This window comes from Vicia villosa, linkage group LG4, assembly GCF_029867415.1.
Source record: "Vicia villosa cultivar HV-30 ecotype Madison, WI linkage group LG4, Vvil1.0, whole genome shotgun sequence".
NCBI classification, from domain to species: Eukaryota; Viridiplantae; Streptophyta; class Magnoliopsida; order Fabales; family Fabaceae; genus Vicia; species Vicia villosa.
In genome coordinates this window covers 156,455,224-156,472,297 of record NC_081183.1, presented here as the reverse complement: position 1 = coordinate 156,472,297, position 17,074 = coordinate 156,455,224, and positions in this window count along the sequence as shown.

Genomic DNA, 17,074 nt, shown 5'->3' with positions numbered 1-17,074 from the left:
TTATAGCCCCCCCTATAAGAGCGCTTTTACAAAAGCGCTTTAGTATGTTTTTTTTTTTTTTTTTCCTTTTTTAGTAATCTTTGGCAGCGCTTTTAAATAGAAGCGCTTTAGTATGTTGTCCTTTAAGAGCGCTTTTTTAAAAAGCGCTTTAGTAGCTAAATGAGGTATTTTAATGTGCAGCCTGTAATTTAATCCTCCCAGTCGACCTGTAATATTTTCGACCTGTAATATGTTTTCAGCCTGTAATATTTTCGACCTGTAATTTATTTTCGACGATATTATTTCAGCCATCAGTAAGACAATATATATATATATACTAATATAATACCATTATAATATCCAATATTATATATATACATCATTACAACATCAATATACTTCAATTCGACACAAATCCTACATGAAAAAGCGCTTAATATAAAAATGACACAAATCCTCTTTTATTTCTTCCAACTTAAGTCTCGGGTATCCAGTGGCACGGAATTCGTCAAGGTACTACAAAACAAAAACAAAATATGAATGATACATTTAGTTAAATGTAATAAATTATATGAAATTATCTTAAGTTATAAATTCATACCGTGATCGGAATCTCTAATTGATTTGCCTGAAGGATTTCTTTCATAAACCTCAATACAAAGTATCCGCAATCGTAACTGTTTTTCTGTTGCGGGCACTACATAGAAAAACAAATAAGATTCTATAGTTGTGCATTGTTTTATCAAGTAGCATAAATATATTATAAGCAACATTGTGAAAAATAATGTACCTGCACTTGGATCCAAGTAATGTTGCTAGATTTAGTTCGGGATACCTGTGCGTCCCGTTGACTTCGGAACACTTGTATTGATCTAATTAACAAATATATAAAAGCATATGTTTAGATCAATCCCACAAATAAGTAAATATATATATATATATATATATATATAAATATACACGAATATATATTTAGAACGATCCCACTTACAAATCAACGATGTCCTTCATGGCCGGATAATTGGTCCATTCACCATTTACCGAATTCAGATAATACACGACTTCCCTTATAGGGTTGATAGCAAGCAGCAACCAGTGTGCTCTATAAATAAAAACAATAGGTTATATGAAAATTTTGCTATACACAAAAGAAACAGAGATTAGATGAACAAAGAATGAGAAACTAACCCTACTGGTCGAGTATTATACGCCCAAAGATGCAGACATTCTGTATTGCCGGTGGACATGAATCTATCTACTAAGCACTGTCTAACTGATTCCGGTTCCGAATCAATTGCCATTCCGCTGCAGTGGGCGGAAGACACGAAACAGAATCTGTTAGACAACGGAGTCCCGCGCAACACTCTGTCATACAACAACCTTAAATAAAAACATAATAAACATTAGATTATTTTCATTGAAATGTGTAAATAAATTATATTGTGGGACTAATTAAATAATATATCGGATGAGGGAATATTACCGAATGTATGAGTGTATGTTATTGACGCCTAGTTGATCATGCTTAAAAATCTCCTCCAAGTCATCAAGTGTAATAAGTGACTTGAATTCAATACCGAAGACACTCTCATCCATAACGATTTCACGTGCAGCACCATCCGTCAAATCGGACATATCAACCATTGTTGCGAGCGTCGATCGGTACCGAGGCACAAAAGCACCGCCTTTTTTTCCCGCTGGCTTCGGAGGACCAGTGGGTGGTACGGTACGAACTTGTTGCGTCACTTGTTGTGACTCTCGAGCGGATGCCTAAAAATCATATAAGTTATGTAAAATATAAAATCATGCAGATTTAGATTCAGATTAATTATTAACACTTTAAATGTACCTCTTTTAGTGATGCAACGGACTCCTCCTCCTGTAAAATCCCTTTACCCTTAACTGTGGGTTTTATAGGAGCAGTCTAAAATTAAAATGTAAAAAATAATTAATAAACGGTTTAGAATTGACATTCGAAAACTAAATGATTCATAATCGTTTTCAATATACCTCATCACTAATGGTAATGAGCTCCGAGGGCCATGCAACAAATGATCCTATTGCATCTCGCAGCAATGTCGTCTCTGAGACCATGTCAGGTACCGGTAGCATCGCATCATGATCTACTACAACATCCACCGATACTTTCAGGTGTCCATCCGGGAGCGGTCTATGGTGAAGTAAATCTCCCAAAGTGTTGTGCACTTTTCCCTTGCCAACTAGTCGATAACTCGGTTCCGATAAGTATAGTTGGCAAGATGAAATGCCCTAAACCAATAGTAAATATAAAGTCATTATCATTAATAAAATAGAACAATTTAAAAGGAAAAAAAATTATAATTACCTCGGGAAATTTCCTTTGATAGTTGATACTAGCCTTATCACTAGTTTCTTTCACCGATGAAGTGTTGCACTTTTCTCTCATATACGCCTCTTTATCTCTTTGCAATTCAGAGACTTGTGCTTGCAATTCCGCCAACTTTTGCAACACTTCTTCATTTGAAGGATTTCTTCTCCTAGGACTCTTGTAAAAAGAGGTTGGAGTCACACCATGACCCTTACCCCTCACCCGACCGGGATACTCAGGAGCATCTAGTGCTCTACTAAGTATGCTCCCCTCACCGGTGGATGCCGATTGCGACAAGGTCTCCTGTAATTCATTTACATTAAAAAATCATTTATATATTAAAAAACATTTGATTTAGTTAAAGACACAGTATTATACTTACACATTCAGTAAAAACTCTCTGAACTTCGGGATCGACAGCATGATCCTTGCCCACACGAGCTTCCCTCCACAACACATGTTCAGGAAGTGAGGTTTCCTCACTTTTAGTCTCCTCTAACTATGCATTGACACAAATGATAAAATCATCAAATAAAACACATTTAGACAATTAATTAAAACGCATTTCTATTTACTTACAATTTTATCCTCCAAGCGTGCATATCCCAAACGCCCTTTTTTGTATGGATATGCGGGTTTGGATGCTCTCTCACTATTCTTGGCACTCCTTTTCCGAAAATCTTCATCTCTTTGCTCTACAAACTTAGCCCAATCTTCTTCACCAATGAAGATCTCATACTTTTTTGGCCGTCCCGGTGCCTCTTCAAGAAAGTTTCCATCTTTATCCTTAAGATAAGTGTTTGTCAAAAAAGCTTTCCACCCTCTATATCTTTTGCCGGCCAAACCAAGTATGTAGCGTCTACGATCATCTGGTATCTCAAAAGTCCTCTGCAAAAAAACATACGCATAGTGTGTTAGTATAAGTAATTTAAACAATTTATCGTCAAGATAATAACAACAATTAACCATATATGATATATACCTGAAGCTCGTCCCAAATCGCGTCTTTTTTCTCATCCAAGTCTTTGCTTTTCATATTCCATCTAGCTACGGAGACCGGAATATGCATACGAACAAGTGTACCAATATAACTTGTCAACTTTGGAGAATTAGGACCAATTGCTTGTTTATCAGAATTCCATTCCAATCGGTATACTAATCCTTGGTCTCTATGTCGAACGATTCCCTTCATGATAGTGATGCCTCGTGCAACTTCTTTTGCTTCAGTATCAGGTGGAGCATTTGTATCCGTGGCATCTCTTTCTTGAGCATCTCTTTCTTGTGAGTTTTCAGGTGGAGCATCTCTATCCGGAGCCATTTAACCTGTATCAAACAAACTAAAGCACATTAGTACACTATTAATAAGCTAACAATCTATACAAGTAAAATGGAAGTCAAACCATGCATGTACAAGTAAATCGGAAACGAAATCGGTACAAATCAAAATAAGCGTCAAAAAATAAAGTTGTCGGAATTGAACGAAATTTACATGGCTATGGTAAAACGTCCCCACGGACTCAAAAATAAAGTCGGTTTTCCGAAATTCAGACCCTAAGCCCGACTTTTGATTACGGGCAGAAGCAAAACCGATAAAAAAACAGTCCCGAAATGTAAAGATAAGTGCATGAGCAGCTCCGAAGTCGTCAAAATAGTATATTTACATGTAAAGAAGTCGACAAACGGATACATGGTTCAAAACAAATTAGTCGGTAAAAATTGAATAAAATAATCGGTACAAATTGAATAAAACAATCGGTACAAATTGAATAAAACAAATTGAATAAGTACTATACTATTGAATAAAACAATCGGTACAAAGTGAATAAAACTATTACCTTTATCACTAACGTCTCTTTCTTTTCTTGGTAGGATTGTGTTCAACGCGTCTCTTAACAACACGGACGGTTGGATTAATCCAAATACCCTCATTATGATCATTTCTAGTACAAGATTCATTCTCATTTTGATCGCTTCTTGTACAAGAATCAATGCCAACACCAATATCACCTTGATCTTCAATGTTTTCATCAACTATTTTGTTAGATAAAAGCACTATAGACCATTTCGTACTTGAAGGATCATTGACATAGAACACTTGTTTAGCTTGAGAGGCTAGAATGAAAGGCTCATCTTTGTACCCTACCCTATTGAGATCCACTTGTAAAAATCCTGACTTATCCATTCGTATGCCACTATTATTTTCAACCCACTTGCAACCAAATACAGGAATCTGAAACTTCGCGTAATCAAACACCAAAATGCGCTCGATAACCCCAAAATATGACAAATTTGCAAATTTCGGATTTAAGTCATTCGCACTTGATATGTGCATTGCTTCAGCCACCAAGGTAACACCACTATTTTGCATAGTACTTTTATCATCCTGTTCTTTGGTATAAAATGTGTATCCATTAATTGCGTATGCGCTATAAGAAAGCACAATTACAGTTGGACCATAGGCTAAGCATCTCAACCTTTCTGTTACTGAAGCAGGATCTGAACGATACTTTGAATAAATATGATCCCTAAACCACGGTATGAAACTTCGATTGTGCTCTCGTACTATCCAGTTCTCATTTCTATTTGGATTTAAATCTCGGAGAACAATCTTGTGCATTTCAACATACGGCTCAACCTCAATCTCATTGTGCAGAACATACAAGTGCGCTTGATCCCGTTCGACCATTGATACTGTCACAACTTTATTTCCAATTAGCCTTTTTCCTTCTTTTTTTTCGACAATATGAGACTTAGGGAGTCCAATAGATTGAACATTTGACAGATATTCAGTACAAAACTCAACCGCTTCTTCAACAACGTATCGTTCCGCAATACAGCCCTCCGGTCGACTTCTGTTTTTCACGTACCCTTTTAATATTTTCATATAACGTTCAGCAGGGTACATCCATCTCATATAAGCTGGTCCGCACAATTGTGTCTCTTTCACAAGATGCACGACTAGATGAACCATTATGTCAAAAAACGAGGGAGGAAAATACATTTCAAGATCACATAAAGTAACAACTATCTCTTTTTGCAATGTTGGTAAGATCGCGGGATCGACCACCTTACTGCAAATTGACCTGAAGAAGAAACACAGCTTAGTTATTGCGCTTCTTACTTTTTCTGGAAGAATAGAACGTATACCTATTGGTAAAAAATGTTCCATTATAACATGACAATCATGCGTCTTCAAACTCTTTAACTTGAGGTCTTTCATGGACACAAGTCTTCTAATATCTGAAGAGTAGCCTTCTGGAACTTTAACTTCACTGAGAAACTTACACAATGTTTTCTTCTCCTTTCTAGATAAAGTGTAAACAGCAGGTGGCAGATATGTTCGTCTTCCTTTCGTCACGGGTCCCAATTCAGTTCTCATTCCCATGTTTACCATGTCCTTCCTTATGTTAAGGCCATCCTTAGACTTTCCTTGTATATTGAGTAACGTACCTATGACGCTGTCAAATACATTTTTTTCAATATGCATAACATCCAGGAAATGTCTTACGTACAACGTCTTCCAATATGGAAGTTCAAAAAAAATTGACTTCTTCTTCCACCCACCCTTGACAAGTGAATGTGCAAAAGGCTTGCCAAACTGAGTGCTCACATCTTTCACCTTTTCAAAAATTTGATCACCTGACAAAAAAGGCGGGGCTGTACCGTGTTCGGCCTTTCCGTTGAATGCTTTTCTCCACCCACGGTAGTGATGATTAGAATTTAAGAATCTACGATGGCCGAGAAAGACATTCTTCTGACAAAGCTCCAATCGTGTCGTATCGGTTTCATCTTCACAAACGGGACACGCCTTTTGACCTTTATTGCTGTACCCGGATAGATTTCCGTATGCTGGAAAATCATTAATTGTTCCAAACAACATCGCCCTCAAGTTGAAACTTTCCTTCCTATACCCATCGTAAACCTCCACACCGTTCTCCCACAAAAACTTTAAATCTTCGATTAAGGGTGCCAAGTATACATCTATGTCATTCCCTGGTTGTTTAGGCCCAGAAATTAGCATAGATAACATCATGTACTTACGCTTCATACATAGCCACGGAGGTAGGTTATAGATCATAAGAATCACAGGCCATGTGCTATGCGAGATACTTTGAATACCATGCGGGTTCATTCCATCAGTAGACAATGACAACCGAAGGTTTCTTGCTTCTTTTCCAAATTCAGGATATTCAGTATCAACTTTCATCCATTGTGGTGAGTCTGCCGGATGTCGCAACTTTCCATCAATAATTCTTTCATCTGCATGCCAAGTCAAGTGTCTTGAATCGGTCTCACTACGATACATGCGTCTAAATCTCGGAATTATAGGAAAATACCATAAGACTTTAGCAGGAGACAACTTTTTCTTATATCGAGGGGCACCACATTTAGGACACTCATTCAACGCTGCATACTCGTTTCGAAACAAAACGCAATCGTTTGGACATGCATGTATCTTATCATAGCTCATGCCAATAGAGGACAACATCTTTTTGGCTTCATACGTTCGATTGGGAAGAACATTATCCTCTGGTAGCATATCTTTCATAAGGGCTAATAACTCTGTGAAACTTTTATCCGACCATCCATTGTCCGCCTTTAAGTTGTACAACTTTAACACCGCAGACAATCTTGTGAATTTTGAACAACCATCATACAACGGTTTCTCTGCATCGCTTACCAACCTCTCAAACATTTTGGGACAATCCGCAAGATCTTCTTCAAGCGCTTCTGCAATCTCTTCGACTCGATCGCAATCGTATGTGTCTGTGCAATCGTCGTTTGAAGCATACTTCCTATTACAACTCGACCCAGCATTCCCGTTACTTTTCTCACCATGCATTGTCCAACATGTATAACTTCTATCAATTCCAAACCGTAGTAAATGGGATCCCAACTTTTTCCCGTCAACCTTATCCCCATAACAGCAACCCAAGCAAGGACACGGCATTCGAAGCGGGTCTTCGGAGTGCGCAACCGCAAACTCAACGAATTTCCATACCCCTTTCTCGTACTCTTTCGACAATCGGTTTGATCTCATCCATGTCTTATCCATGACTTAATTAAGCTAAACAAATGCTTCTTGGTTTCTCTATCAGGTACTAAGGAATTTTGTCAAGATAATAAATAGCTATCATCATTATGTCTTGATCAAAATACCTAGTGAGATCCTATAAAGTGTGAATAATAGAATACCTAATCAGAATACCTAATCAGAATACCCGATTTCTTAAAGAAGACATTACCTTATTTCAAGGTAATATAAGTTCACAAACCAAAAAATGGATTGAGAGACACTAAATTGCAAAAAATACGTCAAAACTGGGTCAAATCTCCCAAAGCAAATTGTTTGCTCAAAAATCTATAAAAATAAATAAAAGAGGAAATCTAGATAGGAAGAAATTGATAGTTGTATAACTAATTTAGTTGTAATTGATATAATAATAATTTTTTATAAGCAATATAATAATTTTGTTTAATTGAAATCGATTGTTTAGTTAAAATTAGTATCTAATCAATATTGTTTTTCAAGAAAGTTTGAACTTTCTCTCTCCTACATGATTGAATGGAAAGCGTAAGAAAAAAATGATATATTTGTTAAACTACAAAAATATCATAAAATATGAAAGTAATATAGTATAAAAGATTATTTTTTTAAAAATAAAAAGTAGAAACAGTTGAGAAATACCCTCTAATATAATAATCCATCATCTTCAAGTTATGGTTCTCATATAAATTGAAATTGAAATTAAGCAGAAAACAACAAATTATAAGCAAGAAGAAAGGGATAGTAACCTGAGTTAGACTTGATGTGGGAGATGGGTAGGTTTGAATCGGCGTTGTACAAGTAGAAACCAGAGACTTCAAAGTAACTGTAAAATTAAACATATACACGATGCAGTTAAATACACCACTACTAACAAATATCAAAATAAACCCAATCTAGAACTCAATTATTTAAAATGCACAATAATTCACATAAACATGGTACCAATTAATTTTCAGCTGCTCGACCTGCTCTAATTAGCACCAAAACACTAATGTCATTACCATTTTTCATGCTCTAACAAGTTGCAATGAACTCAAAACAACACTATTATCAATTGTCCATATAATTTCCAGCATTTCAACACCATTGAAACTCATCATTCTCTCAATTTACATGTTAACAACACCACCAACCATCATAGAAATTTCCAGCATCAAATGTCCACCAAATAAGCAATACAATTCACATTATCAATCACTAAAGCAACACCAAAATTCCTGCATCTATATACCTTCGTACAACCACATTTCAAAGCATTTTTATGAGTTAAAAGTAGTGGAAAAAACAACAGAGGACAAGTCTGAAATACTGCACTCAAATGCTCAACTCTAAAGTATAAATAGGAAAAGTTGCAAACATTAGAAATAAGTGAGCAAAGAGATAGAATTGAATTTATCCCAAATGCAGTACCACAAACAACAATCAACCTGCATTAGAAACACTCTCTACCCTTCAAACAAACAAAAATCTGTCCTCCAACTCTAGCCAGCAAGAATTCCAAAACAGTATAATCCAAAATAGCAGAACCACAATAGCAGTACAATCCACAAATACAAATCCACAAAACCAAATACAAATCCAAAATAGCAGAACCACAATAGCAGTACAATCCACAAAACCACAATAGCAGAACTTCTTTTTGACATTGCCATCAGAAAGTAACAAGGTATGAAATACCAAACACAAATCCAAAATCAGTTCATAGGGATAGGGTTCGAACCTGCGTTTCTTCTCGAAGGGAGTACGAACGGCGGCGGCGGCTAGTTGTTTTGGGAGTACGACGACGGAGGGAGTACGAACGGCAGCTCTGCAACTGCAACCGTCGGAGGGAATACGAACAGTGGGCGGCGGAGGGAGTACGAACGGAGGCGGCGGCAAGTTGTTTTGTGAGAGACGGCGAGAGATGTGTTGTAGAGAGAGAGTTAAAGGTTTGTGAGAGACAACGAGAGATGTGAGAGACTGGGTGATGAGCGAGGAAGAAGAAGACCCTTTTTTGTTTTCTGAAACAAATAGGGTGTTTTAATTTTATGAAATATAAATTTAAAAAAAGGCTACTAGAGCGCTTTTCAGAAGCGCTTTCATATGCCCCTTTATACCAGCGCTTTATTACTAAAAGCGCTTTCGTACCTACCCCCTATAAGAGCGCTTTTAAAAGCGCTTTCATACCCACCCCCTATAAGAGCGCTTTTAGAAAGCGCTTTCATACCCACCCCCTATAAGAGCGCTTTTAGAAAGCGCTCTCGTACCCCCCCCCCTTTACCAGCGCTTTCTAGAAAGCGCTCTCGTACCCCCACCATTTACCAGCGCTTTTTCCCTTGTTTTTTTTGTTTTGTTTTTAGCGAAATCTATAAGAGCGCTTTTCCCTAAAAGCGCTCTCGTAGGGGTGCTGCAAAAGATCATATTTGGCGTAGTGAGGCATGATTTTTTATAGCATGAATGATGCTCGGGAATTTTGAGTTGATTATGGTGGGGAGTTGGATTAGGAGTGAGAAAACAATGCATACACGAGAGTAGAGACGGTTCAACTACTTCTTACAGATTTGTTTGTTGCAAAGAAGGTTTACGAAACCAGACAAACGAGATTATAAAACAATAAAGCCAAGAGCTGAAACTAGAACTAACTGTCAAGCAATGATATCACTTTAAAACATGGGTGAAGTTTGGATAATGTGTGATTTTGTGAAGGAACACAACCATATTTTCCACTTGGAAGAAACAACATATATGTTGTCATATCGACGAAAAGTTTCTGAAATTCAATACAACAAAATGAAATAGCAGATGATGATGGTTTTCAACAAAGGAATTCAGTTGATTTGATTATATTTGACTAAACAATTTTTTAAATTAATTACAACTTTTAAATACCACAATTTACCCCCTTCTTGTGCTTGGAGTCACTTGTTTAACAAAAGATATGTTGGGTTTGGTTGAAAATATACATGTTGAAGAAGTCTCACATCTCTTAGTTTTGTGAAGGAATATGGAGTCCACGGATATATATATATATATATATATATATATATATATATATATATATATATATATATATATGATCAAAGTTTTTCTAAGTCTCGTGTCGCTTAATTTTGTGATTGAAGAGAGAATTCAAGGTTATATATAGGATTCAAGTTCTTCGTGACAAGATGCACCAATCAAAAGCACTTTAAGCTTGTATTTTACTTTCTTTATTCTCTTATGCTCTTGTATTAGAGTGTTGTGAGATGTAGTTAAATATTTGTTTTGGAGCGTGTGGGTATATTGGGGGCCTGGGATAGTTGAGGGTATATTATGTATTGTAACAATTTTCACATAGTGTTATTCTCTGGTTGTCTATTGACAACGGCCATGGTTTTTCTCCAGTTTTGGAGTTTCTTGTGTTGTCATTGTGTTCCTCTTTTTCTCTATGTTTGTTATTTTCCTAACAACTGATATTAGAGTATAGTTCGATCCGGGGATATGTGTTCTTAGTATGCTCTGTAGTTGCAGCTTTGTCTGATCTTCCACATCAAAAAGAATGGTTGTGTTGTGAAAGAGTTGTTAAGCTGAAGTCACAAGCTCCGTTGTGCAGTTTGGGTAGATAAAATTGATGGAAGAATTGTTTTTAACTTGTGAAAAGTTCAAGTTAAATATGCGTTGATACAACCAAGATTACACAAGGTGGGAGATTATGTCGATGGTTGAATAGCTTCTTACCAACATGGAAGTTGCACCATAAAGTTTAAACCTGGTTTTCGGCATGTGAAAATTCTTGAAGTGGTTTAATTTCAAGTGAAGTATACTCTTCTTTTGGTGGAGTATGATAGTTTTTAAAACTATGATTGTCGGTGAAGACAATGTAAAAACTATCGGAGTGGTGTAGCTTCAAGTGACTACACTCTTTATGGTGGAGTATGATTATCGATGAAGACAATGAAAATTAATGTATTATTTTCAATCTAGGTGAAGATTGTTGGATTTGGTTGAAAATATACATGTTGAAGAAGTCCCACATCGCCTAGTTTTATGAAGGAAGATGGAGTCCAAGGCTATATATAGGATTAAAGTTTTTCTAAGTCCCATATCGCATAGTTTAATTATGGAAGAGAGTTTCAAAGCTATATATAGGATTCAAGTTCTTCGTGATAAAAATGCACCAGTCAAAAGCACTTTAAGCTTGTATTTGACTTTCGTTATTCTCTTATGCTCTTGTATTAGAATGTTGTGAGATGTAGTTAAATATTTGTTTTGGAGTGTGTGGGTGTACTGGGGGCCTGGGATAGTTGAGGGATATTATATGTTGTAACAATTTTCACATAGTGTTATTCTCTGGTTGTTTATTGATAACGACCGTGGTTTTTCTCCAGTTTTGGAGTTTTCACATTATATTCTGTTGTTGTGATTTTGTTCCTCTTTTTCTCTATGTTTGTTATTTTCCCAACAAGAAACCTTCTAGTGCTTACTCGTTGAAAAATGATCGACCAGATTCCTCGATATGTATTGATAAATGGTTAGTAAGGTAAAGGACATTCATGAACCACCCAAGGCCTCCTCCTTAAAAGTCATGGGCAGGAGTTTGCACTTCAATGAGTCATAGACACCTATTATCGCCATCTGAGTATTGAAAGTGGCACTGTGTTCATGAGAATTCTCTCCCATCAAACATCACTAGTGATATTGGTTTTAAAATGGGGATCCAGGATCTCATATTCTACTTGGAAATTTTTGTGTTGTTATGCTGTGGAACTATGTGCTTGCAGGTTTAATCAAGAAGTGATCAAAGCTAAAACAAGACATTCCTAGACGTATCATAGTTTTGATGATGACAACTCATGAAGATGTAACCTGATTTTGATGACAATAGAGATGCAACATGACTTTAATCATAAACACATACAAAAATTTAAATTATTTTAAGCGGTCAAAGATGCACAAGATAATTTGATCAAGCTCTCTCTGCTAATAAAGTCAAAAAGTTAGGGTTTAATGATAATCGTGATGATGGCGTCCAACTTGAAGATATCTCAAGCTTCATCTCCAAGAAGATTCAAGTAAAATGTTTATGTGATTGGTATATTCGGGCAAAGACTTAAAGCTTCATAGTATGAAAGAGAGGAAGTGTTATGTTGGTGCTTTTATTGGCTGATTGGCATCTATGTTTGGCTAAAACATAATAGCAGCAAAATATAATACAATGTGTAATCTTGCAAATATAAAAGAACAAAACAGGTACAAAAGCAAGATGTTGTATGGAATGTCATGCCATCAACTCATGACATCGCGCCTGCAGAACTGGAATGAAGTTTCAGTTTGATTCTCAACAAATACAGAATATTCTTGGAATATTTTGTAATCCTATGTGGCGCAGATTTAAAGGTCAAAAGAATAAAGTCAGAATATTGAAGAATCAGATCAGAAGATTGAAGATTCAGCAGTTTCTAATTTAGGAGATAAATTAGGAAACTTATGATTAAAAGACCTTGATTGTAGCAGAAGATATCTGCAAATTTGTAACAGTAAGGAGTGCTGTGATTTGTAAGCCCAAGTCCAATTGGGAATAGGTTATAAATAGAAAACTTTGTAACCTAGTTTGATATAGAAAACCGTGTTTAGAAAAGATGTAGTCTTTAGGGTTTCTATAGGTAGACCACCTAGGTTGTGGGATGGCTGCCATGTCCTTCTCGAAACCTGTAGGTAAGAGAAGTTATTGTTCTCACTCGAAACCTGTAGGTAAGAGTTGAGTATTGTGTTCTTGATTGAAGCTGTGAAGCAAGATCAAGTTATTATTTATTACTAATTGTGTAAATAGTTGTTGCAGGGTTGTAACAGTTAGGTATCACTAGGGAGTGAGCAGAGGTTCTCTTGTCTTGGATGGATATCTGAGATAAAGGTTGCATTGGGTAGTGAATAGGTAGACCAGAGGTTGTTTATCTGTAAACCAAAGGTTGTTTACATAAAATAGTACTACTGATAGTGAAATCTTCTTCCTGGCTTGGTAGCCCCTTGAGTAGGTAGTTAAACCGAACTGGGTTAACAATTAACTGTGTTATTTATCTTCTGCATCGTATTGTTTGTTAAGTCTCAAAATGTTATAACATCGTGTATAACATCAGGTTCAGTTTTGATAGTTGTTCCTTTCAGTGACGGAGCCAGGAATTTTAGGTAGCCTGGGCAAAAACTTTACACCATTGATTATTTATCTGTTTTAATTTTTACACCATATTTTTACTAATTTTGTCCCTAATTTTGCCCCTGAGTTTGTCTAAAAATCGATTATTAAATTGGGGAGAGTACAAAGGAAATAGGGGTTGAGCCCGGGCGTGCCCGGGCTAGCTGGGCCTTGGCTCTGCCCCTGGTTCCTTTTACAGAACCAATAAAGATTACAATCTGGTTATGTTGACTGAACATATATGATCTCAGGTCTCATTGACTCCTTCTTAGGGGTAATTAAAAATTGGGGGATCTTTTTATTCTGTCTCTGCTAAGTTAATAACAGATTAGATGTCTTGACATCGTGAATGACATCCTGAGTTTGTCATACCAGAATTTCATGTTAAATCTCGTCTGATCGTGTTTTAGTGATCACTTTTTTGTAAAAACACTAGGACTTTTTCATAAAGTATAATATGGATAAATCACACCTTTACTAAAATTATCATTAAAGTCTCTTTTTCTTAAAGAAAGAAACCTAAAAAAGTTTTGGAGCCTAGCTAGACAAACTAGAAACTGTTAGAATGATTAAGACATGTTTTCTAAATTGTCCAATCAATTGGACCATGTACCAAATCGATTGGATAAGGAAAAAATGATTTCATAATCGACTGTGACGGTATCTTAATGAAAGGTGACAACTCTGTATCTAATATTTCAAAAATGGGCAAAAATAATCGATTATTTAGGTCATCCAATTGATTCAAATGAGGACCCAAATGATTGGACAATTAATTTTGCCCATATATAGTTTTCTTTTTTGAATCAAACCTTTGGCCTATAAATAAAGGTTTTTCCCATCACTTTTTTACGTCTAGAAATGTGAGATTTCTCACCTATCCCACAGTCTCTCTAATTTTTTTTCTTTCTCTCATATAAATTTGGACATAGTGCTTCGAGAAAGGTTCTTGTGTTTAAGTGAGGAAACTATTATGAAAAGGATATTTTCAATTCACCAAGAGTTATTTTTCCTCTTTAGTGAATCTTTCTTCCTTATGAAGGATTTGTTTGGGTTCGAAGCTAAACCCGTTAAAATCTTTGATTGGGGGATTTAGCATTAAGTCTCTGTTTAATTAATGAGTTAAGCCACGTAAGGAAAACTCTCTTTCTGAGTTCTTGAAGATAACTAGTAAAAGACTTGATAGAAGAATAAACTTGAAAAACTGTAGTTAATCTTGTAACAAGTACATATTCATTTGCCTAGTCCTTTTGATTTATTGTTACCAATCCTTTGGTTTGAGAAAATGAGATAATTTAAGGAAGGGGTGTGAATCTAAAAGAAAGACAGTACAAGAAGCAATTTAGAGCCCAAATTCATCCAAGGCCCAAACAAACCAAGGAAGTTGAAAATTGCATTAGTTAATCCATTAACCTTTAAAAGCTACTAATTAGGTGCTTTGAAATTCAAATGTCGTGCTTCATAATCGATAAACTCTAGAGGCTAAATCGATTATGTGTGCAATACCATTCATTAATTAATCAAATTTGATTGCATTAAATTCTTAATCAACCATAAGCCTAATTAATCAATTAAGACATGTGTATAAAAGGTAACTCACTCTCTTATCTTTTTTTTCCCATCTCAATTCCTTCTCTCTTCTTGCTATCTAGTTGTTATTTTGTTTTTGTAAGTTCTTGTGAGTGTTGATCTAGTTTTACATTTATCATTAAAAAATGGCACCAAAAAGAGTCAGAACTTCTAGAAGCACCTTTGTTCCAACATACTTATCCAACAATTTTTCTTCATAAGTTCAGAAGAGAAATTACAATAGAGATTTGCTTCAAAGATTCTCTTCCCGACCTACTCTTCGATCTTGGGATATTTGAAAATTGTCATATCTTCGATGTCTTTGTACACATAAGGTTAAAGGACTTCATCAACAATGTCTCAAGATATGTGTTTCCCAGTCTAGTAAATATGCCTTACTCCAACCGTAACTACCAGGACAAAATCATCACTTCTAAGGTACGAAAGCATCCACTTTCCTTAACTCTAGATGACTTCTATAAAATATGTTATCTTCCATGCACTAGTCATTATACAAGCCAAGTGAACTAGAGCTAGGTGAAGAAATTAATTATGTTAATGATGTGCTCACCTTCCTTTCAGATTCAAATAATGGAATTCCTAATCCTTTCACTGTGGACTATATATTTCTAATTATTATGGTCATTCACTATGCGGTAGCACATATCCTCATCCCAAGGAAAGAAAATATTGGGCAAGTATCCATAATCGATTTGATTTTAACTTGGCTGTTGGAAAATAAAATTGAAACCAATTGGGTAGGCCCGATTATCTATCACATGACGGAAAGTCGAAGATATAGGATTTTGTCGTTGCCATATGGTGATATTATTTTCTTGCTTCCTACATCTTTTCCTTTTGTAATCGTTTCATTTTTTAATGAATAATTGTTTTTGGTTTATTATTAAAGCCATCCTTTTTTGCTTTATTATTTGTGATTTATGTACTTGAATATTTTTCATACCTTTTTATATATCTCTTTATTTTTCCTACCTGTTTGATAATGCCAAAGGTGATAAAATATACTATGAATGGGAGTAGGGTATACTCACTATATTTGTGAAATTGGACTTTAACCACTCCAACATTTTTACCTTGTCTTTATATTTTCCACCTCCTTATAAGATGAGTTATCATTAAAAAAAAGGAGAGAGTGTGGATCTATGTTCTAACATGTACAATTATCTGCAACCGTTAGATGCTCATGATATTTTTGATGATTACCACACTATAGGTCAAACGACAAGAAGTGAAGTCTCCATATGTTAAGAAGAATTAATGATCAAAGATTTTCTATAAAGATCAAGTTGTTTCTTTGAGAGATCAAGATGTAAAGTCAAATTCAATAAGGATAACACCTAAGGTCAAACAATGTTTGGTGAAGTCCCTGAAGATCTATGATCCATCAATCTCTGATGATGGCGTCTACCAAAAAAGTTATATCAAGCCTCATCAGTTAGAAGAGTCAAGTCACAGATTAAGTACCAAATCAATAATGACTCAAGCTAGGAATTTTGAAGCTTCAAATATTGTGAAACAGTGGAAGTGTGAAAGCGCACCTGATCCTTTGTCTGATTGATAATTGTATTGTAAAAATGTAAGAGTAATTCTCAAATTACTAAGGCATCTCACAAAAACACTTGAAAATGATTTTAAACTTCTCTCTTTTTAAAAAAAACACCTTAAAACCTTTGAAAGAATTATGAAGATTCATGTTAAATTGACAAAGAGTGTTACTAATCATATGGGAAACATTTGTACACTACCAAATCAATTAGGGACTTAATCCAATCAATTAGAGTAATAGAAAAGACCCCTTAATTGATTAAAAATACTGTTAATCGATTAAATCGCATAACAGTTACAGGGTTTCCATTTTGGAATTAGGGTTGTCGTATTTTAGAAGCTCGTTATCAATTAGGCTACGTTTAATTGATTAGATCATCAAAAGATCCATAGATATTTTTCCTTTTTGAATTGT